Source organism: Pelodiscus sinensis, chromosome 2 (assembly GCF_049634645.1).
Source record: "Pelodiscus sinensis isolate JC-2024 chromosome 2, ASM4963464v1, whole genome shotgun sequence".
NCBI lineage: Eukaryota > Metazoa > Chordata > Testudines > Trionychidae > Pelodiscus > Pelodiscus sinensis.
Window position 1 is genome coordinate 82746417 of NC_134712.1, and position 26783 is coordinate 82773199.

Genomic DNA, 26783 nt, shown 5'->3' on the forward strand with positions numbered 1-26783 from the left:
TTGGTTTTTCATCTTACAAAGGGATTCAAATTTTATGGACTAAGAATTAAGTGAAAAAATGGCTGGCTTTCTGTAATGCAGAGTGCTTTCAAAATGAACAATCAGAACTGGAGAGGGGCTGGAAGACTTTGAAGGTCATAAATGACTATTTCACATAAGCCCTCTACAGACGGCAAACACTCACCAGGCCTCATTTTATTTATATAGCACCTCTCATACACTGTATATCACGGATGGTACCAAAAGCAAGCGATTAAAAGAGTTCAGATAGGGAATGTTCATAAAAGCAAGAAATAGAATAATAAACAATGACCAGGTGAAATATGAACATTAATTTTTAATTTAGGTTAAAAGACAAAAAAGTCACTTAATTGAGTTTATTTAATTACTCACAAGGGGAAAAACACCAAATCTACAAGCAAACATTTCCATAGTCTCTTCAAATTAACTCAGATGTCCCAAATACTGTGACAGCATTTTTGCCTCTCCCCCTCTCCCGCATACACATTCAGTTTTTCACAGTCTTCCTGAAGTCCTTCTGTCTGCACCAATGCCCATAGTGACAACCATTAGAAATGGCAGAGGCTGGAGCAATAAGCCTGCAGGACTTCTCTTACTGAAGACAGACTGGCGAGTGAGCTATTATTTCTTCTCTGCTACTTACTTCTCTGCTACTTGAGATATTTCTCCTCCCAAATGTCAAGCTTTGGAAGGTCTGCCTCTTCTAGGAGACTCTCACTAGATAACTGAAGTACTAGGTCCATTACCAGGGTAAGAAATGGAAGTCCTGATTAGGCAAATGTTCATGTCCTTTTATGACCCACATATGGCTCTTCTGATGATATAGAAAAAAAATCAATAGGATTCCGCTCAGTTACAAGCTTCTGGAATAAACAGTATACCCTTTGTTTCCAACAAGTGAACACAGTAGTATATATTAAATACCTAATTTCTCTCATCTCCACAAAATGAAAAAAAATTAGGCAACAAGATAATTTATTTTCAATGTTAAACAGTTTTTAGAATTTTCTTTCACCTGCTCATATCTACAAAGTCTTTTAAAAAGTTTGCTACTATAGTAAACATCTCACTTATTAGCTACCCTTTTCTAAATCTAACTTAAATTAGCATTCTTATATTATTCTCCATAAATTTAGACTCCTGTATTCTGCAGCTTGTTTACCTAGCATAAACAGTCCACCTAGAGAATTAACATACTCTACTCCAGAACCCATTACTCAATTCTCAGTGCAGCTGAGAAGTAATCACGTTTCACATTTACTCTCATATTTATCTCCAATTTATTAATTTGAAGAGAGGTCAAAGAACATACTGAAAATTCAAATACTGTTTCAGTAACGTCATGTCTTGCCACTATAAAATGTGGTATGTTTTATTTCAGGATCCTATTTATCCCAACTCTGTCATCTACATTTAAAGAACCAAATCCTACAAAATAAATTTACTTAAATACCCCCACTCATTTCAATGAAGCTACTCAACTTAATAACATGTACTTGCAGAATTAGACCTATGTTCTGTATCTCAAAAGGAAAAAGATTCACTTGTAAAAACAAGAACTTTTGAGTATGCTGTCAATGTAGTAAAAGGTATTGCGGATATACTGTATCTGAGGAACCAAACATTATTTTGTAACATACTTTTAAAAAATGTTGACTGTTCCTCCCTGTCATATATCACCATTTACCAGCATATGAGAATTACATGAATCAAGTTTAAATATTACCCACAGAACAAATACCCTACTTCAAGATCTATTTTACTATTAGTTAAATCAAAACCAGTACTTAAAAGATGAGGAAGACATTTCACATGAATTTTAAAAAGGAATAAGTTATTTCTAACATGCCAAAACATGTAATATACCTAATAAGAAATATCTTAAATAAATACATTTCTATACACCAAACTGATTGTGAACATTCATATTGTTTATAAAACAATGAATCCCTCAAACAAAGTCCTCACACAAATACCTGTTAGAGGAAATTTTTGTTCATCAACGGTAAATATTTTGCAGGTTTCCACTATAGATGAAAATCTGCATCTCACTTTGTTTTATCTTTAAATATATACAAATTTTAGATTCACCTTTACTTGTCTCTCTTTTGGGAAAAAAAAACAACCAACTGTGCTGCAGTTCCAGTCTCATTCATTAGAGACAAAGTTAAAACAAAGATGGTTCAGACAGTCTGATTTTCAGTGCCCCACCCTCATTTACTTGAGCCAGAGTGATGTCACAATACGAGGCAACGCAATGACTTCACTGCTACAGTTCTCGTTGCTTCGGGGGATATACCCCCTCTCTTTTTCCCCCACAATAAATACAAAGCCATTAGACCCCCAGCAGTAGATAAAAAGCAGATGTATATCAGATAAGCTCTTTTAACATAATTAATAAGTTTTCAATAATATTAGCTAACCCTTTAGAAGAAAATAACTTGCATCATTAGATATCAATTTAATAAGGGGACTCCACTGTAAGATGAATTAGGTTAAAGGAGATTTGATGTTGGCAGTATTAGCATGATCAAATAAAAATATAGTATAATTATTTAAAATATTTCACAATGTGTTTAAACTAATGTTCTCTGATTCTAATCATTCACCACTGCGGAGAACAAGACAGTAGCAGAACAGAATCACAAGGAGCCTTCCTGTTCTAATGGAATCATACAGAATAAACTTGCAGTCACTCTTCACTGTAACATGGTGATCCCCTCTTTCTGTGAACTATATTATTCCTGATGTGCAAATTTCAACATCAAATTAGAATGAAGAGTGACCATCCAAGGAGATGGGTACGGCAAAATAAAGGAAAACATACTGATGGAGAAAAGTGTCATACAATGAATTTAACCAATTAACTGACACAGGAAGATTAGCTTTGCTTCTCATATTGTACTTTAAGTTTATCCTCCATATTTATAGAAGACAAGCTTAAAATTAGCTATGCCACATCAAGGTTTACTATATAACTACACAGAGTTATACATAAAGTTGTATGAATTTGCTCGGTTATTTAAACAAGCCACAATGCACTGTATTAACTTAATCAAAGTCTAACAGTAAATTAAGAGCAAAAAATTACTTTAATTCTAGATTATTTAGCTGTAAATAATGATTCACTTCCTATGAAATAAGACTACCGTGGAGAGTTTCAACTTTGATCTGTGACTCTTCAGTTCTTCTTCCTAAAAAAATTACAAGTCAAGTGAAACAAGTACTTTTGCTTGTTCCTACCTCAAAGGGATGCACAAGGTTCAGTTTAACAACTATGTTCCACCTTTGCCTCAAGCATAAATGAGATTTAGGCACATATTCAGAAGCATTATTCAGAGCACTGCTAGTTTTTTAATATTTTCTATTTCTTCAACAAAGGAAATTTGAAAAAAGTACGAAAGACTAATTGCACTGCTCCTAGTTATTATTGAAGTGTAAATGTTCAAGTTAATTCTGTATCTGACAAAGTTAAAACAATGAACGGACCCTCCTCCTTATCAACCCTTCTTTCTCCACATACTCTACCACCATTAGACTGAACCAGCCACTCCCTCCTCGCTTTAAATCCCACAAAACACCCTCAAGTTTCTTGTTAACCCGAATAAACCCCAAAGAAAAATGAATAACACTGTAGCTGTATGACGGCTAGGGCACAGTGTAAACTTTTTTTAGCCCTCCTGATTGGTCTTTGCTGCCTCCGTTGCGGTGAAAGTACACGCACACATCTTTAAACGCTGCGCGAATTCACTGAAAATACTAGAGAAATTCCACGATTGCAAACGTGTCTGACCCTTTCTCTCTCTCTCCCTCCCCACCCCCATCCTGCACATCTGATGAATACCATCTGGTTCCCTCCATCTTCCCCTTTCGCTTCCAAGCACCCCCTCTCCCCCACCGTAAGACGCCAGCCCAGCGTGCAGCCGGGAGAAACCTGAGGGGACCTTGGAATCGGAAACGTTCAAAGCAGGAGAGGAGACAGCGCTGCCACTGCAGAGGTCCGGAGCGCCAATTTACTGTGTAACCACACCCACCGCATTGCAGAAGCCACGGATCGGGGGGAGGGGGGGCGGGGGGTAACAACAAGCAGTAACTCCGCTGCCACCAGACGACACACAGGAAGAGCCTAACCGACTTCAAGAGGGGCAAAGAGACGGACAGTGGGCTCCTAGCCCTCCCCACCCGCAAAAGTCCCGCCGCCACCACATGCCTGCAAACCACCCTCCCCCGCCCTTGACAGCCCGCCAGGTGAACAATGCAGGTGACACCCAACTGCGCTCAGCAAGGGGGTGCAGGGGGAGAACTCCCCTGGCAGGCTGCTGCTCTAAGGAGGTGCCCCGAACCGGAGAGCTCAGCCCAGGCCCCCCACTGCCCCGAGACACGCGCTGGCGCGGCTCTCCTTGTGTAAACGAGAACTTTCCTGGAAGGGGGGGGGGGAGAGAAATCCCGGGGCCACCCTTCCCCTGCAACGCATTGCCCGAGCTTCCCCTCCGCGGCAAGACGCCGGGCCACAGCAACCAACGCAGCAGCCAAGCCCCAAACACCTCCCCTCTCCTGCCGCATCAAAGCAACGGGACCGCCCGAGCCAGGCCCAGAAGAGCGGCGGGCTGCCGAGCCGCATCGCAGCAGCTGGAGGGCACGGGGGTCAATGGCTCCCCCCCCTCCCCCAAGGATACCCCCACCCCCGGCCCGCCACCAGCCACTGCTCACTTAAAAATGGCTCCTCCCAAGCAGATTTATTTTTTGTTAACAAAGTAAAAGCAGCCCCCGGTCGCGGAGCCGAGCAACCCCCCGCCCCTTCCCCTTCCCCTTCCCCTTCCCCTTCCAGCGGAGGAAGCTGCCCGCCAGGAGCGCGAAGCCAGGCGGATCGAGGAGGTACCTCGGCCAAGCGGCGCAGCAGCAGCGAGCTGGAGCCGGGGTGCCCGGGTCTCGGTCTGGTTCCAACGCGTCAGAGGGACGTGCAGCGGCAGCAGCAGCCGCCACGCGTCAGCAGCAGCCGCCCAGGACGAGCCCTCCACCGTCTCGCAGCAAATCAGAGATGTGGAGACAGGCTCCCTCCAAAGCCCCTCGCCGCGGCAATCGGGAAAAGCTGGATCCCGCCGGAATCCGCCGGCTTCGGCGCTCCGCAGCCACGCCCCGCTGTCTACACGGCGGCTAGCAGCGTCGAGGCTCCGACCCCTGGCAACTCCTCGCCCTGATGCTGCCGAGTTTGATCCGCGCGGCAGGATCCAGCCCAAGTTTTGCCCCTTTCAGTGCAAACGCCGCCGCTCCCCGATCAAGCGCAGCACCCGTGCCACCAAGCCCCAGACCCGGCTCCTGGAGTCTGCGCCTTTTTGGGGGGGGAGGGGGGAGGCTCAATTCCCCATAGTCTAAGGACGATGCTGCTCCTAACGCACCTTCAGAACCTTGCCCCTGATACGCTCCAGCAGCAGCCTAACACCCTCCATCCCCGTACCTGGAGCCTGCCAAATTTTGACCATCAGTCAAATTGTAACACCAACAGAAAGATTACTTTTTGCGTCTCCTCCTCCTCCTCTACCCCCAATGTCTAATTTAGCACCCGGAGCTGGCTGCATTCCTCTTCACTTTTGCCCTCGAAATTCAGTTACCAGCCCAGGTTTAGCGTCTAACCTCTGTACAAAATCATCTGAATGCCATTGTATGTGCAAGGATTCAGATTTGGAATTTTGCAGTACTGTGCTTAGATACTTTATTTCTGGAAGATTTTTTCAAGGAGTAGAAATAGCTAAATTCCCCAGTAAGGCCACAATGTAGCAAGAGCCTGGTGCAAGATTGGAGTACCGACTGAGGGTGGCAGTGACAGAATGGTGCAGTAAGAGTAGCTTGACTTATTCTGCATTGAGGCAGCAGAACTTGAGGGGCTGACTAGGACCCAAAATGAGAACTCAGTCCCAGTCTCAATCATGGCAGGAAGATAAATCTCTTTTAATAAGCTTAGGACTTGGCAAGAGGAAAAGGATTCTGGCCGTGTGCAATGGACATCCAGATTGTTTGATTCATCTACATTAAAGCTCCCTCCTACCCTAACCTTTTTGCAGACCTGCCATTCAACTGATTTGGCATAAAGTAACATGCATAACACAGAAATTCTTCCAAGACAGGCATTTTAAACAGCACAGATAATATGCTGTTCTCAACCAGGAACTTAGGAAAATTATTGTGAATCACAGGGAAAGTAGTCAAGAAGTAAAATACACATTACAACTGATAAGATTTGATTTTTAAATTTGTGAGAAAAGGACAATCAGTTTGAATCAAATCTTGAATCTCTAACATGAGCACCAGACTTCCGAAGTATCCAGCACTTAAAGGATACATAAAATATCCTGGATTAACCTTGGGCAGCTGTTATTTCTGTTCTATGGAAACATGGTAACTTTATTTTAAGCACAATAATGCCACAAAAACATCAGTTCTTGGGCCTAAATTTCAACACTTTTGAGTACTTACAACAGCAGTGGAAGACAAAAGGTACTTCAAGTGCTCAGCATCTCTGAAGATCAAGCCTAAAGAATCTCAAATCTTTATACTTAAAAGCTGAACATCTCTCTGCCCCCCCCCAACAAAAAAGCACTGAGCCATTTTGACAATGTTTGTGATTTTCCCAAGGCTCTTGCAAAAAGGTCTGTCATAGAATGAGACCAGAATTTTTTGGGGAGGAGGGAAATTCAAGTTTTTGCAAAATATTTCAGCCTGAATAGGGCCAGTTAGTCAGCCCCTCTGCCTAGTTTCCCCTCAAAAATTAAGTTTTGATGGAATAGCCATATTTCTGCAAAATGTTTAAATTGTACCAGCTCAGCCTTTCAACAGCAAACTTGTATGTTGAAAAGTTTTCAATCATCTCTAGTACTTAATCTCTTCCCACCCATTGGAAAACCATGAGTAATTCCATTATAGTGATTGACATTACCCGGGTGTTCAGTGATGAGAGAAGAATTAGACCCAAGGTTTGGGCAGCACCAGGAAAAGACCTCAGATCACTGCTTTCACCTCTGGAAGCAGTCTTCAGATCTAGGTATGCAGAGCTGAGTTAGCCACATTGGTTCTAGGACATCAGAGTGAGGTACTCTCTTTTTTGGACCAGCTTCTGCTGATGAGAAAGACAAGTTTTCAGGCTGCACAGAGCTCTTTTAAGATGCAAATAACCAAAAGAAGTTCTATGTAAGCGTAAAAAGCTTGCCCCTCTCACCAACAGAAATTGTTTCAATAAAAGGTATTGGCTTATCCACTTTATTTCAAATGTACATGTCTGTAGCAATTGAAAATTAGTTGTGTAGCATCTGTTCACCTCCAATAACCACACTTCAGTTTGGCAGTGTTAGCCACAATTGGCAATTTCTATTCATAAGAAGATCCATACTTGAAAGTGCAACAGTGGCACATGACACATTTATGTAGAGAAGGTTGTCCAATTTCTCCCTTATCCTGCAAATATTTAATTGCATTGATAGTAATGTTATCTACATGCTTGTTTTCAGGATCAGCAATGGCTCATACCAGTGCTATTGTTTCTTTGTCACTGAGCACTAATTATTAAAAAAAAAAAACTTTTCAATTCTTTACCATGGCACAATTATTAGGCTATTTAATTTTTCTTTTTACCCATTAAACAAAGTAGTAGTCATGACAAACCACTTAGAAAAACTGAAAGTACAACCACAGTATTGATAAGATATTTTCAATAAATACCACATTGGTATTACAGGTCTAAATGGTAACACAGTTTCAGATTCACATTAATTAAAATTCTGGTATTTTCAGTTTATTAAAAACAAATGTCTGTTCATGACTCATGCAGCTTAGCTTTCTGCATGGCTATGAAACAAAACTCAAATTAAGAATGATTTCTGCATGACAATGCATGAAAGTAAGACTTCTGGACATTAGAAGGAGCCTTCTAATACCTCCTTCCTTCTCCATACTAATATAAAAATCTACATAAGTATAATATCTTAATATAGACATGATAAGCATTGTAAGAAAGTTCAAGATGAGGTATGCATCCTGTATATCAAGTTCCCCCCTCTTACAATACAAATGGTTACAAAATGTCTGGAATTCAAAAACAATGTTTACCATATTAGCCAAGCAGATTTGTTATGTTGAAGATTATGCCATTAATTGTATCTTCGCACAAGATTCATATTGGCATATATATTAGGAGTCATTGGAAGAACCAGTAACAGAACTTGATAGTTATTGTCTCGCAGTTTTACACAACTCAAGCCACAGAAAATACTGCTTCTAATGCAATAAAATATAGTGGAGAATAGGGAGAAAGTAGTCTACAATATGGAAAACAGAATTTAGAATGACAGGAACACAAAGCGGTGTAGTTCATCATTGATTGTATCTGGATAGGTTAAGAAATGGGACCCAAACACTACCTACGTCTACACTGGCCACAATTTCCGGAAAAGCCATGCAAATTAAATAACCCCCGCGGATTTAAATAAACATGTCCGCCACTTTTTTTTGAAGTAGGAATAAGAGATCCTCCGGAAAAGGGCTTTATTCCGGAGGATCGCGCCAGTCTAGACGCTTTTTTTCCGGCTTTTCCCCAAGCTGGAAAAAAAGCGGCGGACATGTTTATTTAAATCCGCAGGGGATATTTAAATCCCCCGCGGATTTCCCTATCCTGACTTATCTGATTTGCATGACTTTTCCAGAAATTGTGGCCAGTGTAGACGTAGCCTACTTGTGTCTATTTCAAGGCTCAGTGTTACCAACAGATAACACATATGTTGTCTTAAGTCCTTACAAGGCTGTTCTTCCATGATTAGAGTTTATTGACTCTCTGAAAGCTGCATTAAGAGGGATAAACAGCTCATTCTTTCATACACTCTTGGAAGACTATAAAGCACTTGAACCTCCTGTTTTCATATCTCCTAAAGTTTTAATTATTCTTTTAAATAGTCAAAAATAATTAATGGCAATAGTCTTTTAGAAAGTCATATAAAACTTTTTCCCCCTCAATAATGGAGGCATGAATGTGTTTTTGTGCTCCTTTTATTTTTTGACTTATTTTCCCTCTCTTTAAAGACATCAGAAGCACACTTTTTTTTTCCAAGGGGATTTATCCCTGAATCTTGACAGAAGAGACTTTATGCCCTGTGGGGAATAAAGCTGTGTGTGTTAATGATTGAAAAGAGCACTTTTTGTGATACCAGATGTAAGTGCCCATGGCATACTGTAGGCACAAGCCAGCTATTAGAGGAAAGGAGGGTTGGACAGAGTGACTAATGACAACTCAACAGGCTATATCTATATGTGTGATTATATATGGCCACATTTGTTGTACCATAACCCCCTGCTCTCTACAGCTGAAGCTCTGGAACATATTCTCAAAGGACAGTCTGAGGCACAAAAGGCAGTGTACACAAGGAGTGTGGGTAAGTACATATCTCCACTATGGCATGTCTGTATCCACTGTACAATGCATAGTGGATGGAAAATTTGAGTATCAATAGTCATCCTGGGCCAGTCTGAAAATGCATTGATCCCTTTGTTATCCAATTCTTACCCAAAGCTATAAATAATCCTTGACCCTTCACCCTTTGTTAGGAGTAGTAGCAGGTGATCAAGGATAATGGTCCAAGAACCAAGACACCAGTGCTGATCAATCTGTAATCAGAGCACACTGTCCTCCATTACTTCTCTCCGATGGACAGGAACATTCATCTGTGCCAGGAGACTTCAGGGAGGATGGAAGAGACATCTACTGCCTTCACTGGCCTTTGTCCCAAGCTCAGGAATATATGAAGCACCTCAGGTTCCTGTCCCAGAGGGTGAAGGACCCCAACAACTGCTCCTGGAAGTGCCCTTGCCTGGATGAGCTGGACTGAGTACTCTCCAACATTGCAAGTACAGAGCCTGGCAAGACTCGATCACCTCCTCTACTCTGCCCCATCTTATTGTAAGATTGGATACCAATGAGGAGTGGGGTGAGGAGGTTACAGAATCCTCTGGGAAATCACAAAGGAACCCCCAGAAACAAGGTGGAGAGAGAGTTAGATTCTGCACTTTTATCTGGCAAACCAGTTGAGGAAGCCCTCCTTAAGGAGCCTGAAAGCCCAGAGCTGGTGCAGGAACCACTCTCCCTGATATCCCCTTTTCTACCAGGAGTACACATCTTAGCCTGTCTCCTTTACCACACCACACCCCTGCTCCACCATGACATGGTCCCAAAGCAATGCATAGCTATAGATCAATGATTTTACAGAAATCCTGGGGTAAGGAAACAGTTTCATAACATTGCAGTTTTTGTGCAACTGCAATGTGCCTCTCGTCTCCCATTTCTCGGTCTTTCCTTTCCCTGATTAATAGGAACCATGGGGAAGAGAGTTCAGGGTAGTTGGCGGCTTGTGTGCAGGCTAGCAAGGTTGGAAAGGGAAAAGGAAAAAATTGGTTGCAGGAGAAAAATTAGCTCTCCATTCTTCTTGGAACCACTTCAAGTGCACTGTACCCAATTCCTATTGTCTCATCTCCGCACATTGAGACAACTTTTCAGAAGATAGTAAATGTTGGGATGGTTGTAGCTTTTGCTTCAAATGCTGTATAAATATAGCGGCACGTCTCTGAGCAGCAGAGATGACTGGCTTGTGTTAATCCAAAAATTCAGGGAAGAAAATATACTTCTGGACTCATTGTTTTCTTGCACATTTCAATGCGGTTTGCTATGCAGGGCCACCTTATATTCCAGATATTTGGAATGGGATGGCAAAATTCACCATACTTAACTGATTTCTTAAAGATCTGACACCATGCAAACAAACACAATTTCATCCCTTCCACAAATCCTTCCCTCTGCTCATGTAGTTACTATTATTTTTTAAAGATTTCATGATAGAGAAATAAGCCATGAAATAATTGTTGCTATTCAAGGCAGCAAAATTAAAAATCATAGCCAAGTTCACAGAATCATGTTTATGGCTGTGTTAGTGATTTAAATGATAGTACAGACAAGAGAAAGATAACTAAATTAACACTGAACATCTCACACTGAGTGGTGTTTTTAGGACCCATCTTCCATTACCACCATCTCCAGACAATCATTGTTTGAAATCATGGAGGTATTCACACTAAGGGTATGTCTACACTACCACCCTAGTTCGAACTAGGGTGGTAATGTAGGCAACCGGAGTTGCAAATGAAGCCCGGGATTTGAATTTCCCGGGCTTCATTTGCATAAAGCCGGGCGCGGCCATTTTTAAATGTCCACTAGTCCGAAGCCTAGTTTGAAGCCTAGTCCGAACTACCTAGTCTGCACTAGCAGACATTTAAAAATGGCGGCGCCCGGCTTTATGCAAATGAAGCCCGGGAAATTCAAATCCCGGGCTTCATTTGCAACTCCGGTTGCCTACATTACCACCCTAGTTCGAACTAGGGTGGTAGTGTAGACATACCCTAAGAGAATAATCATGAAGAATACCACCTAAGAGCTGTGAGCCACAGTGTCCAAAACAAAACAAAACAAAACAACCCACCACCACCACACCCACAGGGACAAGTAATGGTTAAGTCCCTCCCAAAGATTTCACCAGGCCCTAACTCAACACTAATGTTGAGTGAAGTAAGGGGCAATTATGCATTGATCTGCTCCAATGTCAAGCAGGCCTCACATACCTAGTCTTTGTTTCAATCCTGCAAAAACTTAGAGCTGGTCAACCCCATCATTTAAAAGTTTCAGAGGGTTGCCAAGTTAGTCTGTACAGGATAAACTTAAAGAACAACAAATAGTCTGGTAGCACTTTAAAGACTAACAAAACACGTAGATAGTATCATGAGCTTTTTTGGCACAGCCCACTTCTTCAGATGACCAGAATGCCGGATTACACTTAAGTCAATATAACTCATGTCACTCAGGGGTGTGAAGACGACACACACCTCCATGTGATACAAGTTACATAGATCTAAGCGCTGTCCACTTTGCTCCTATATTGTCGGGGGATGCTCTCCCACTAAATGTAGCTTCTACATCTAGTGGAAGTGAATCAATTATTCTGATGGGACAAGGCTCTCCCCATCAGCCTAATGTGTCCTTGCTAGGTGCACTATAGTGGTGCAAGAGTTGTGCCAACGTAGCTCAAATGTAGACTTGCCTTTAGACACCTAATTTTATTCATATTAACATGTTTCATTCATATTAATATGTTATTCAAATTATAACATATTAATATTATTCATATTCTCAAATCAATGAAATTACTTGTAGCTTAAGTATTTGCACAATCAGGTTCATAGGATCTAATCCAGCTCCCACTGAACTCAACTGCGACTCCCACTGCATTTCTGTTGAGCCCTCGTTTGTTATGTTTGTAGCATCTTAGTCCCCCTCAAGAAGCACTGTGTAACATTTACGCTATTTCTTCAATTCAACTTGTAGCTTAAGTTTCACTATCATTCCTTCCCATCAATGAGAATTTGACAGTGGGATGCAAAGACTAGTTCAAACAAAAAAAAAATAGTCAAATGAAACAACATTTATATCACTTCTCATCTTAGGGCATTTACTCCCCCCTCCTCCCAATTTATCCTCCCATTTGGTAAGGAAGAGTTGTTGACCTAGGCTCAGATATTATGCTTGAAATCTCATTCCATAAAATATGCACCAATGCCCTAAAATTGAGAGATATAGAAAAGTAGCACACCCAAGAATATTTTTTTCATCAGGAAGAATGTTAGGAATTTCTGGGGGCAAAAAATTGTCTTTTTATTGTGTGTACAGTGGGGGATAGCACAATGGAGTCCTGGACTATGGCAGAAGCATGTAGGTACTACTGCCATACAAATAAATAGAACACGATTCAATACATCAATAATGTTCTTTGAGACACTTGGTAACTGAAGGATAGCTAGAGCTCAATCACATATTGTGAATATAAGTGATTTTATCATTATTTCAAGAGAACCAAGAGTATTTTAATGCAAATGTTTTAATTTTAACAGTTTCCCCAGCTTCTAGGTTAGATAAGTAAACAAACTATGGCACTGAACTTATCAAATGCCAGCAAGCGTAAGTCAATCTGTACATAAACATTTGCCTGACTGATTTTGTAGAGCAACAGATAACACACCATTTTGCCAATCAATAACCAAAAACTAAGGATCCAAATGACATCTCTGTTTCTTAACTTTATTCTAATTTCCCTTGTCCTCTCCATGCCCTACCAGAAGTAGTTCATCAGCCCAGGCTAACAAAACACAGCCCAATCAAGAATTCCCCTAGGGTACAATATACATTTTGCATATCTTTTATTTAATCCATAATTATGAACAGATTTAAGAACAAACTTTAATTTGAATGTCACAACTCACTTCTCTTCAAACTTCCTAGCATTACATTTTGCTACTGGAGAACGTAGAGTTGTGAGAGGCTCAGATCTTGGTACAGCTAATTGTGCCGCAAGGAGTTGCCTTGTTACCATGGCAATTTGCCAACCCAGGAGTCCTTTTATCAAAGTGTTGCTGTGGTAACCAGTGGTAGGTGAGGCCATAGCAAGACTGTAGCAGTTAAGTCTAAGCTGCAAGAGGTTTGCAGAGGATGGTGTTCGGGCTGCACCCTGCTCACCTTCCCAATCCCTTCTTTGGATATAGACTCTCTCATGCTTTGCTCCTGATGCCAGCCTGGACTGCAAAGGTAACTGCAGCTCCTGAGCCCACCTAAGGCTGCTTTACATGAAAACTTACCTTGTTTATAATTATATAGCAGGTGGGAAGAGCACTGGAGGAAATCAAAGGTGCCACAAGCTGCCACTGCTCCCTTCCATCTTAGGAAGCATTAGGCAAACTTGAATGCAGAAGGCCTCAAGAATATGCTCATCTAATATTTGCATCAGATGTCCTAAATCTCAAAGACTGTCTTCACTTTATGTCCCTTTTTAACAGGGAAATAAAATTAACAAGATTCCAAATCACTTATATAGAACGTAACTTTTCATGCTTGAAGCTTCTTAGCTTGAAATCAGAATCTAAACACCACAAATTGGCAATTAGCTATACCGCTGGAAATTTAAATAGCACAATAGCACATATTGCTTTTCTACCCCCATCACATAATGTTGTGGACATAAGCAAAGTGCTGGATCAAGGCCTAAACACATGCTTAACTTTAATCAATTACATAAGCATATGTTTAAATTTTCAGCATAAGTGTCTTGCTATAATGGAGCCACGTATATGTAAATAAAAAGGATTAATTTCTGGGGGAAGGAGGAGAAGCTTAAGAACTAAAGATATTCATGCTATATGAAGAAAGAATATGGAGTTTGGTGGAAGAGAGATGCAAACTCTTATTTGAGCTACTTTGTGTACAGGTATGATTCTACCGACTTTGCTGGAGTGACTCCTCCTTACACTGGTGCCAGAGAGAGACAGAGACAGAGACAGAGAGATTGTGTGTGTGTGTGTATAAATAAATAAATGCAGAAAGGAATTTTGCTTTTAACATGGTTTGACATTATAACCCAATACTGCAACCAAATTCCCTCAAATGGTTTTATTAGAAGAACAGACAAAGACCATGGTATCCTCCAACTGAGGATTTATCAAGTGATTGCAGTTATCAGATTCTCTTGCTGTCAGACAGCTTAACTCATGAAGTTGCTTAGAGGAACAAGCAGTTGCCATAGTCTCTTATAGCAACATGTCAACAGAATGTCAGCTTATCTAACAGAAGAAACTAGAGTTCACAACAATTTAATTAACTATTAAAGGGCCAAATAAAGAAAAGAAAAACTGTGGTAAACCCCTGAAAGATGCTTTTTAATCTTCAACTTTTGGTATCCTGCTAAAAGAACATACAAATGGCAGCAATCATCTGAAGTGATGGCCACAAATGTGTTTTCCTCACAGGGAAAAGATGGTGACACAGACACAGTCAAACTCATTTTTGTGAAAGATCTCAATGCTGAAAGTCAGGCTATCAAAATTTCAGTTCCCTGAATTCTTTATCTTTACATTTACTAGAATATACACACTCTTCACCTAACAAAATACCATTTAATCTTTGATTCCAAATATACTTTGAGTTTCATTGTATTTTCCTTTTATCTTTCCAGGCAGCAGCTAATCCACAGTTTTAAAAATTATGCTAAGTGACAGAAATGAAGTAGGGAGACAGATGAGCAAAAGAGATGATCTTGGATATAGAATATAGCTTTCAGAATAAGACACCTTTATGCTCCCATGTGTCCTGCAGGGCAAAGTTCTAGAAGGAGTCATAGATGATCCATACTGTATTTTGAGGAACAAGGCAACTATCAGATTGTTCCCTCAGAAACTGTAAAAGCTGCTGCTTCCCCACTCACAGAAAACCTGCATGGAAACAGGGGTCATAGGAAGGAAGTGGCTGTGAAACAGCTGTCCCCTACTGCACAGACAGAAGCCATAGATAAACTTTAATGAGATAATCATATTGACTTTTGCTATTTAAGTAACCTTAGCTATGGAGCATCTCCACTGGAGAGACCACTAAGAGCAGAATGAGAGCTGGAGGCTAACTATGATCTAACAATGCAGGGACAATTGAACAAATACTGAACAAATCTCAGTTTAAGGAATAACTTACACAACAAATAGTCTTGCAGCACCTTAGAGACTAACAAAAAATGTAGATGGTATCATGAACTTTCATGGGCACAACCCACTTCTTCAGATGAATGGAGTTTAAGGCATAATTATTTTTCTTCATGTGTGTGTGTGGGAGGGGGTGGGAGGGTGTTTTTGGTAGTGGAGGGGAAGATCTGTTCCCCAGAAAAATAAGATATAAAAATCATTTTATTAAAGGTAATAAAAATGAGGCTAAATACTCTTTTCTTAAAGCTATGCAGTATAGGTTTAAATATTTAGTATAAGATATTTGCACCCATTACTCAATTTTTGTGATGTATGAAGATTGTGCTAAGAAACTGCTCTCCTGTTTTGTACTAGGAGTATCAGGACCAGTCATCTATTTCTTCCTAGAAAGAAACTTTGAAGGACCCGAAGAGTGACAGTACTGATGCATGATGAAACCTAAACCGTAGCTTCAACTGAATGAAGAGATAATGTGAAGTCTTATGCTAGCAAGACTCCAGATCCATCTGTAAGGTCACATTCCAGGTCCTACATCAGAGATTTCTGAAGTCATCCGGAAGGAAAAGGGAAGTTGGAAGGCAATCCTTATGTATCCTAAAGCAAAGCTAAAAAAAATTGATCTTTCAGCTCACCAATAAACTTGCTTATTAGTATCATGTCAGAATAGCACAGTGATGCAGTCTGGAAAATAATCTCTGAGAATAAGAAAGAACAAAAATATGCTTTGAGTGGGATAAAATATTCTCTCCAGTTTCTGCAATCTCAATGAAAGATTTAACATTCTTAGAAAATACTGGATATCCATCTTAGATGTACTCAGTTTTTTTAAATCTTAACACAAGATTTCATAACAGAAAAGATCAAAACTAATAACTTCCTTTGGTGCTGGAGCATCTGTGTTCATTTTCTAACAATTTTTTGGATCTTGGAATGTGAGAGATATGAGCTCTTTTTAAAGCTCTCTTATACTAAATATTTAAACCTATACTGCATAGCTTTAAGAGTATTTAGCCTCATTTTTATTAAGATATAAAATCATTTTATTAAAGGTATTTTTTTATTTTATCATCCACAAGATTATTTTATCCAGCTACCTCTTCAAATGGAAAATTTGTGCTCTCTGCAGTGATTTACTGAAATGCTAATTTATGAGACAGTTTCCTTTACACTAGATTAACAGAATTTTTACTTTGCAGTTTTTGGCATGTCTAGAGCTAGTGCAGAGTTTATCAGTCATTGCACTTGCTATGTTAGAGAATGTTCATCATACAATTTCTATATTCAAAGAACTTCATAGACTCTACCAAAGCACAGCGCTTAGCAGAAAAAAATACTATTACATGACAGTGCAGTATGCTATCTTAGGGTATGTCTACACTACACCCTAGTTCAAACTAGGGTGATAATGTAGGCAACGGGAGTTGCAAATGAAGCCCGGGATTTGAATTTCCCGGACTTCATTTGCATCTTGCCGGGCGCCGCCATTTTTAAATGTCCGCTAGTGCGGACTCTGTGCCGCGCAGCTACACGCGGCACGGACTAGGTAGTTCGGACTAGGCTTCCTATTCCGAACTACCGTTACTCTTCGTTTCACAAATTCAGCAGACTCCTGACCTTGTTGGACTTTAGGGACTGCCACAAAGCAAGCGGTAAAGAATTTTTCAGACTTAAAATATTATATTTTGTTCTCTGACGTTCACCATTTGAACTGAGAACTTATTCATTTATTTGAATACAGTTTATGCCCTCTCCCCCCATTTGATTCGTATCTTGGAAAGACTTTCACTAACTACAGTAGAAATTGTATCCAATTGATAATGTACTGAAAATGTAAATACATGGCTAAATAGTTTACTTGTTGTGTGCTCACTTTTAAACCCAATTGCAGGGAGGGTAACAATTTCAACAGCAATTTGAATGGTTTCCATGAAGCTCTAGTATCTGCTTGAGTACTACACAATATTTGCTCTTGGCCTCAAATTTTGTTTCAACATCCCCTTGAGATGAACAGACCCCTTGAGATGCAATCCTCTTTATCTTTTACTGTTAGTTTATTATCTCGTTACAGCTTCTGAGAAATGGAGCCAACACTTATAAACAAGAAACTAATACGAATTTATAGAAAATTGTTCTCCACCCTTGCACTTCGCTCGACCCTTGCAATACTCTTAAATTAGTATTGAGAGAGCACAAAATGCAATGCATGGTCCTGTCTGAGACGGGAACTGATAGTTCACAGATATAGTCATTCCACTCTATCAAGAGTTTTGTGCTCGATAATGAGCTGGGCAGGGTTAGATCTTTTTATAATTTCAATAGATAAGTTATTTTAAGCATTTTTATTTATTTACCTTTTACCAGGTGCTGAAAATTAAATTTACATCCCTAACCCATACCCAGGATGCTACCTGCATAAGAGCTTGGTGTAACTGTAGTCTCTGAGCCCACATAGTCATTCCCTTTTTGTTACCCCACATATACACAGCACTTGTAAGGAGGCAGAGCCATGGTCTCCACACTGATCCATTGATGCAACTTGGGGAGTGAAGTGTATACAGAGGAGTTCTCAGGAGGAATTTCGCTCCAAATACCTGCCTCCAACACAAAGGTCTGCCTAAACTGGAGAGTGGTCCTGACACTTTTTTGTAACTGTACAAACAAGCAGCAGCAGTTTCTTATTCCTGCATCTTGTCATCAACACTACATTTCTCACAACTGAGAACTAACCAGATAAAATCAGCAGCATGCATTGCAATCAAGTCCTAGTTAGGTCAATCAGATCATAGGTGCTCAAGTTACCATATAGGAGAGAGGAAGGAACTCGAATGTTAGTGGAGAAACATACATTATAACACATATCTAATACTACGAGAGATTCCATCTTTCCTAAAATGAAAGTGGAAAGTCTACCATTTCCATCTACTTGTACTGCCAGTAGGTTCTGACACTGTAATGCTCGCAATTAAATTTGTAACCAGTGCATGATGTGGCTGGCTCAAAACATGGTTTTGTGTCAATATAAGAATGGCTATGCTGGGTCAGACCAAAGGTCCATCTAGCCCAGTATCCTGTCTGCTGTCAGTGGCCAGTGCCAGGTGCCCCAGAGGGGATGGACCAAAGACAGTGATCAAGTGATTTGTCTCCTGCCATCCCTCTCTAGCCTTTGACAGAGACATACACTATTTGTCGACCTCCCCGGTAAACCTCATCCCAGGAGGCATACCTGGGAGGTTGACAAATGCCTTTGATGTTGACCGCAGAGCGTCCAGATACTGCGCTGAGCTGACAAAAGCTGATCACCTCAGTGCGGCAGCCATTTAAATTTAAATGAAGCGGCGATTATTTAAATCGCCGCTTCATTTTCCTATGCCGGGTAATCTAATCTACATGCCTCTGTCGCCAGAGGCATGTAGTCTAGATGTACCCTAAGATTGATACCTCACAGCTCATATTATTAGTTGCTGGTGATCCAGCCTGGCATATGGTTATCTTCCTGTAATCGGGTCATAACACTTATTTTGCTCTTTTACAATCATAGGACTGGAAGGAACTTTGAGAGGTCATCCAGTCCAGTCCCCTGCACTCGTGGCTCATACATGGCTGATAAACATGGTTGTACCATGAAAAGAGCTGTTAGTTGCATGAGTACAACTATGTTTGCTGGAACTGGATTTGAGGAGAGGGTCACAAATTAGTTACATGATACAGTTGTACTAATGGAGCCAGAAACTCAGCTGGTATAAACTGTCATATCTGCATGCTGAGAAACTGGCTCATGATGTAAACAGTTGGTATCTGCAACAGGTTCTGTCATCTAGGCTTGAGATAGCCTAAGGCTGTCACTGACTGAAACCTTGTTCTCAGATTTAGAAGAAAAATTGTTAAACTAAGGCATTAAATTATGTTCCATTAGCAACCAGGACATTGATATTGGGGCAGGGGGAGGTTGAGCCTTCAATTTGATTTTGTCAAGATTGCTTCATCATTCCAACTTCTAAAGAAAATGACAGTGAAAGGTTGTACAAAGGGTAGCAAGAGCAGAGACAGACTAATGACCTTCTAAGCAATCCATTTTTAAACTAAATCAAAAGGTCTCTAGACATCACAGCCCAAGGTTCCTCTGTGGCACTATATACATAGAGCACAAGCACATTCTGTCAAGTAAAACTCAGAGCTCCAGAGCACGTCATAATCAAGCAGTTTTTGACACAAGTTACTGAGGAATCTCAGAAAAGTGAATTTTTTGACAAGCAGCCCAGGAAAGCTGCTAGGAAAAGTGAAAAGAAAGCAAATCAGGATGAAAGTAAATTCTGATATTCCTCACTAAGGTAACAGAAAAGAGAGAGGGTGGCTGACTCACAGTTAGTAAGGGATCATTGGCTTTAAATCCGTCTTCACTCTGAATTAGATCACTTCTGGAACCTACCGTTTAAAAGTTCACTTTTGAAACCTTAAGCATGACAATTAGACTGTGTCGTATAAAAGATTTCCCATGGTTTCAAATAATGGAAGCTGTATAAGAGAAACCTTAAAAACAAACATACATACATCCCACAGAAAGGGGTAATGTAACCTACCAAGTTTGGCTTGTGTAACTGGCAACATAACTTCAGGGGATAGCCAAGCTAGTCTGTAACTGGAAAAACTTAAAAAACCAATGAATAGTCTAGCAGCACCTTAAAGACTAACAAAACATGTAGATGGTATCATGAGGTTTTGTGGGTATAACCCACTTCCTGGTCACTCAGTGTTTCTTTTTGCTGACAGTTGTTTTAAGTTTTTCCTCAAGATGAGATTACTACAATGCTATCTAAATGGAGTCATAGCTTCAGGCCAGTCAGGAACAGTAGATGGCACAGAATAAAGCTGCCCTATTAAATGGTGTTTCCTGTTAGCATACATAATACCAGTATTCAGGGATCTGTGTTAGTGATTGGCCTTGCATAACTGGGAGGTGAGGCTAAGGAAAGCGTAAAGAAGGGGAATGTAAAAAGCTAGATGTGAGGGTACGGAGAACAAGATGAAGCCGTGATCCTACCCCCTTTAACTTTCCCTGAAGCTAACCTGAACTAGGGATGTTAAAATGTGTTTGTTTCAGCGCAGCGAGGGAGAAGAGGAGAGTGGTGTGACAAAATATATTTCAGAAGAACTAGGACCCCATGCACAGCATCCTCTCAGTCCCCTCCAATATTAAAAAGTAATGTTTGGGAAGAAATAGCAAAGATTTCAATTTTTACAAATGTATGTTTTCCTCTTGCCTTGTATTGTGTGTGATTAACACACTTTTCTATCATTTACACACAGAGTAATTGAATTCTGAACGTTATTCAGGCTTTGGGATGGGTATTTCTACTTGTAGCCTTAAGTAGAACAATCATGTCCAATCCTTACTAGAAATGGTCTGTGCCTCAGCAAACACAGCAGGGCAAACTACCCACATGGAGGATGCTATTTTGAAAAGGAGGGATTTAGGTAGCTAGAATATTTGGTTAAAGTGTTAAGGAAAGAATCCCATTAGCTATGTGTGGAAAAACTATTCTTAATTACTGTTATTGCCAACACTCAAGAAAGCTACTGATAATCTGTTTTGCTCTCCCACAGGAGAGAGCTCTTTCCTTTTGTACACTTTGTATTTCCCAATGTAGCCTCAGGGCACAGAGTTTGTACAGTCCCAAGGACAACAAGGTCCTGGTCCATGACTGGTGCTCTTAGACACTTCCACAACTAAACTAAATGGAAAAATAAAACAAACAGATCTGCAATTCGTGTCCTTGAGTTCAAAAGGCTAACTAACAAAAAAAAAAATTAAGGCATTTACGTAAGTGGTCTGAACCAAAAGAACTCAAAGATTTGAATGTGGAGAAAACTTGGGATTTAAGTCAAAATTGCAGAAAGTAGCTGCAGCCTGCATCCAAAGCGAAGGGGAAAATTCACAGGAAAGGGTGCAGATGAAATGGAAGCATTTCAAATAGGTGATTAAGAGAAAAGCAGAAAGTGTATGGGGGTGGAAGATGATGTGGAACAAGTAAAACTACACCTTGGAGATCAAAAAGCATAATACGAAGTAACAGCTGTATAAATACAAATAGCCATATAAATAAAAAAGAAAACAAGGAAAGAAGAGGGACCACTATGCACTGATGGTGGGGTGATAAAAAAAAATCTAGACATGGCCCAACACCTAAACAAGCAGTTTGCCTCCCTTTTTAATAAGGCTAATAAAGTGGGGGTTGTGACAGGGTGGCTAATGGGAATGAGATTACTGATGAAGAAATGACTACACATGAGGTAGAAATAAAACTCAAACAACTTAATGAGAGATTACCCAGGTCCCCGATAGTAATCCATCCAATAATATTAAAGGAATTGGTGCATGAAATTACAAGCTCAACAGCAAAGATTTAATCAATCTCTAAACTCAGGGCACATACTTTATGACTGTGCCAGAACTTCATCCTCTGATGGTTAGAAACCTTTGCCTAATTTCCATTTGCTTCTGAGTCCACACTGGCGCTTATTTAGTAATTCCTCTTCCTTCTTGATATTCACACCTCTGATGTATTTATAGAGATCGTATTTCCCTACCCTCTGCAGCATTCTTTTTATTAGGCTAAACAAGTCAAGCTTTTTGAGTCATCTTTTATAAGGCAGGTTTTCCATTCCTGGTCTCATCCTACTAGCCCTTCTCCACACCTGTTCTAATTAGAGTTCATCTTTCCTACACGAGAGATCAGAATTGCACATAGTATTCAGAGGAGGTTTTACTAGTACCATTATACAAGATACTAACACTTCCCGGTTTCTACTGTAAATACTTCACCTGATGCATCCTAGAACTGCATTAGTCTTTTTCATGCTTGCACCACACTGGTGGCTCAGTCATCCTGTGATCAGCCACTGCTCTCAGATCTCTCTCCTCTTATCACCATCCCAGTGACTAAACAACCAGATACTCTTTCACTGTGACTTTACACCAGTGGAGAATCTGGTCCTAGAAGTTAATGGGCACTGCTCCACTGAAGTAAATGCCAGTTTGCCCCAGTTGAGGATATGGCTCAGGTTTCCACAACAAATTCAGGCAACCTGATTTCCACCTCCAGATTGAAAAAACCTATCTATTTGACTTCAACCAACCAACCAACCAACCAACCAACCACACACACACACACACGGATGTCTGGAACATGTAATCCTACGTCGTCTTGGGAAGACCATGCTGTAGAAATCTCTTCATGTTTTTATAGAATACTTTTACACTCTAACATTTGGGTCTGTTCTGGTATGGCTACCATATCTCAGTGAAGGCCGATGGAATCAATTTCATTGCAAGAGAGCGAAATTAAATAGGAGACTTCGTGTGAGTTGCACATACCTTATTTAACTGCAGCTTTTTAATAAGTGTTTTACTACTAATGCTCCCTGAACAAACAGGAAAGCCACATGAGAGAGAGTATCAGGAATTTTCCATAAGTAGCCACTTCAGTTTCCTACATTTTATATGCATGCAACAATTCAGATGTTACTTTGTATTGATTTACACAAAACAATTGACCAGCTTATGCCAGGTCAAATTCTGCTATCAGTAAAAACTGATGAATATTCAGAGGAAAAAAATCCATCTGCATTTACACTTTTGTACCCTCCCCCCCCAAAAAATAATATTGCCCATTGGCTAGTATCTTGAGACAAAAAAGATACCATCCCCTTCCTCCCTATCCCACACACAATTCAAACCAAGTATCATAAACAATTACAATATGTGGTGATTCCTTTATCCCCAACTATTCCAATGAGCCAGCAATCTCAAAATTTACCCATGTCTGATTATGTTACTATATTCATCTGAAAGTAGATGAGTGTAAGAATCCAAAGAAAAATGCAAGTGACCAGCAGATTAGAAGGGCAGAAAAAGAAAACCTTCATTTGCCCCCAACCTGAAGGCACAGAGAGTTAATTGCTAAACAGCAACGGTCTCAGTATTTTTTAAATTCTACACATACACTCAATAATGTGGGCTTTGCTTTTATATCAACTAGCTGTCAATGAGTGATTGATTAGATGTCCTGCAGGAAACAGTTAAAGCAAACTGCAGCAATCAATCAAATGTGAGGCAATTATTTTTATTTTCTAAAAGACAATTTTTAATTCATCCCATAGAAGAACTATGGGGCTTCATCAGAATTTGTGTTTCAATATCAGTAGGCAAAATCAGTTTCCTCCACATAACACGAACAGATGTGTGCTGTTTTGCCATGTGTTAAATCCAAGATTAAATTTAAGATTCTTGGTCCCTTGACTGCCAAAACAGACTATATACAGCAGAATCAGAGTGATCAGGAGAACAGGGAATAACTCTAACAGCATATCTTCTAAGAGGGTGCATGGAATAGAACCAAGAGATGCCACTGATTTGACTACAGCAATGACATACCTCTGTGCACATGGCCATAGGTGGAGGGATATGCAAATTTTATTTTTCTTTAATGTTCCTTTTTCCTGTCCATACATAACACTCTCCCAGATCATCAGTACATAAACTATTAAATGAATATTGAGCCAAATTCTCTGCTGGCGTAAACAGGTGCAGCTCCACTGACTTAATTTTTGGACCATGTTTTTTAAAGGAGGATATGATGGGTTATGTAAACTGCACATTGGAACTGAAGGAATTAAGAACCTCTCCTGGCCCCATCGGACTTAAACCCTTTTCACAGCTGCAGATTCTGCTCCAAATAGAGAAGGAAATTAAAAAGGGAACCAAAGAGCTCAGAGGGGAACATGCAGGATAGGAGTAGAGACATAGCCTGAAAACTGTTGAACAATGGAACTACAAAAGCCTTCACTGTGTAAAAGGTGCTACCAGCTGAGTCCAGCTGGGCTGAAGGTTTCTTTATTTTCTTTGTTGCTATTTTCTGATGGACTCAAACTTTACGCAGAGATGAATGGTTGGAAGGGAAGCAACCTTGAGAAAGACCAGGGCACTGGATATTGTTGCCTCTGATAAGGCACTGGGCCTGATCCTATTGAAGTGGGAGGACGCAGGCTCCCCTAACTGACCCCTTTGCTGCAGATAGGACTAAGCCTCTCTTCCACAACCCCCTCTAAGAAATAAGGAAAGAGAGACACACCAGAAGCCCCAAATCAAGGGCAAGGCAGCTGCAGTGTCAGAAGGCAGATTTAAGACCTTCACTGCTGTGAGGAAGTGGGGCTTTATATATTTATATATATTCTTTGAATTCTGTTACCCCAGAAAGGGGTGAACAAATTGGTGACTTAGTTTGTGGCAGGTTGCCATCCTGTTGGAGTGGTTACTAGCAATCAGACAAAGTGGGAGGCCCAGCAACCTAACCATTAGACACCAACAGCGGTAAGCCCACACCCCATCAGAAAAAACACTAGGGTAGGAAGATGGGAAAATTAAGGAGAGATGCAAATTTTAACCACTAGTGTGAAACACTCAAACAAAGGAAACAATGCTTATACAAATGGTATATTTATAGCAACATTTTTTACTATGGAATCCATATATTTTGAAACTGCCACCTGAAAACAGAGAGCTGAGATAAGGAATTGAGTTTGTGAAACTTCAGATCGAATACTTTATAGACGTAGAGGCTAAATTAAAACAGCTTCACTGTTGTATAATACAACACACCACTGGAATTTGACATTTCTAAAGCATTCTTTCCTTGATTCCTTAGTGATGTCCAACACCACTAAATAGTAACTGCCCAGTTCACTGTCGATTTAGCAGCTAATGTATTTCAGGTCTGCCAAATGTAGAACAGGGGTATTGTACTTCTGTTTAGGTAATTGCCAAAATGCTTGCTTAGTGGGAGTGTTTTTTATATAGTTTCTGGGACAGGAAGAAGAGGAAAAAAAAAAGCAAGGATGAATGAAAAGCTTCTCTAATCCCACTACTAAATTTTGCATCACGATGATTGGGTAAAGGAAGAAAAGAATTTTAAAATTAAACAATGCCACTGTATCTTTAACCATCAATGATGAACAGTCTCCAATTCCTCATGCTTTACCTATAATGTACACTTAATATAACTAAATTCAAGACACACACAAACAGGGAAACTGAACAAATGTATTAGCAAATTGAAAACAGCAAAACTGATTATAAGCAAAGTGCTTTTAAAACGTATAAAATAAGCCTACTCAACAAACAGAAAACTATTTTTTGAATTATGTGCTGACCATTTTCAGACACACAAATCTAAGGTGTAAGTTGTAATACTAGGTAGAAAGTTATCGCACACAATTGTGACCACTGATGTTATTTCTTTACTTTATAATGCTATGAAGACATACATAGAATTTATATTTATATGTTTGTCTGCAGTCTCTAAAACCAGGATACATAATGGACATCCTGACATGTAGATTTTTTTTAAATGAAACAAAGTATTTATATGACTAACAGCATTTCAGAAATAATGTGTACTGTGCAGGTTTTACACTGCTATGAAACAAGCCACAGGACCTATCCAGACATGAACTAGATCTCCATGGAGCTGTGTGACTCCTGGGAAATCTTCAGTAAGACTGGGCCTTATATGCAGAGACCCTGTTCACCACCACCGTTTTGGCTCCTGGTTCCACCATGTGTACTGGAACAATGTTTACACTGGAGGTGCTAAGAGACATTGAATCCAACAGTAAACCCTGTATATAACGGAAACCACTTCGAGACAGGTTGTGTGGCAGCATCCCTTCATGCCAAGTTTCAGGACCTATGGGTGCTAGTCTCACACATCAATTGGATCTCCATAGATCTGTATGGATCCTAGGAAAACTTTAGTAAGATTATTTAAGCGAAATGTAGATTTCTTCCAGTAATTTAAGAAAGTACAACATGTAATTAAAATATTCGACTTCCTATGGAACATTCCCCACCGCCCATAAAGACAAAACAACCCACACAACTGCAATATTGGCAAAAAAAAAGAGTAACCCTGATGTCATTTCTTTTCCAAATATTACCTGGTGGAAATTGTTTTTGGTGACCTCTCAAGATGGGCAGAATCCCCTGGGATGCTAACATGAAGGGGAAAGGAGCCCAGGAGAGCTGGCAGTATTTTAAAGAAGCCTTATTGAAGGCACAGAAAGAAACCATTCCAATGCATAGCAAGAAAAGCAAATATGGTAGGAGACCA

General features: G+C 40.2%; 1 protein-coding gene across 14 annotated transcripts in view; it reads right to left on the reverse strand.

The window, feature by feature from the left end:
* The window catches only part of EPB41L3 (erythrocyte membrane protein band 4.1 like 3), a 207961-nt gene that overhangs the window by 143265 nt on the left and 37913 nt on the right, over positions 1 to 26783 (reverse strand). For 4 of the 14 annotated variants that reach the window (XM_014581520.3, XM_006139005.4, XM_006139002.4 and 1 more), the window contains exon 1: positions 4901 to 5212. The exons of 1 other annotated variant lie outside the window; for it this stretch is intronic. The gene's annotated coding sequence lies outside the window, so the exon portion shown is untranslated. Of the gene's footprint in view, positions 1 to 3965; positions 4075 to 4900; positions 5219 to 26783 lie in introns of those variants that run through there. 9 more of the 14 variants (XM_006139003.4, XM_006139001.4, XM_075920937.1 and 6 more) reach the window with 8 other exon arrangements.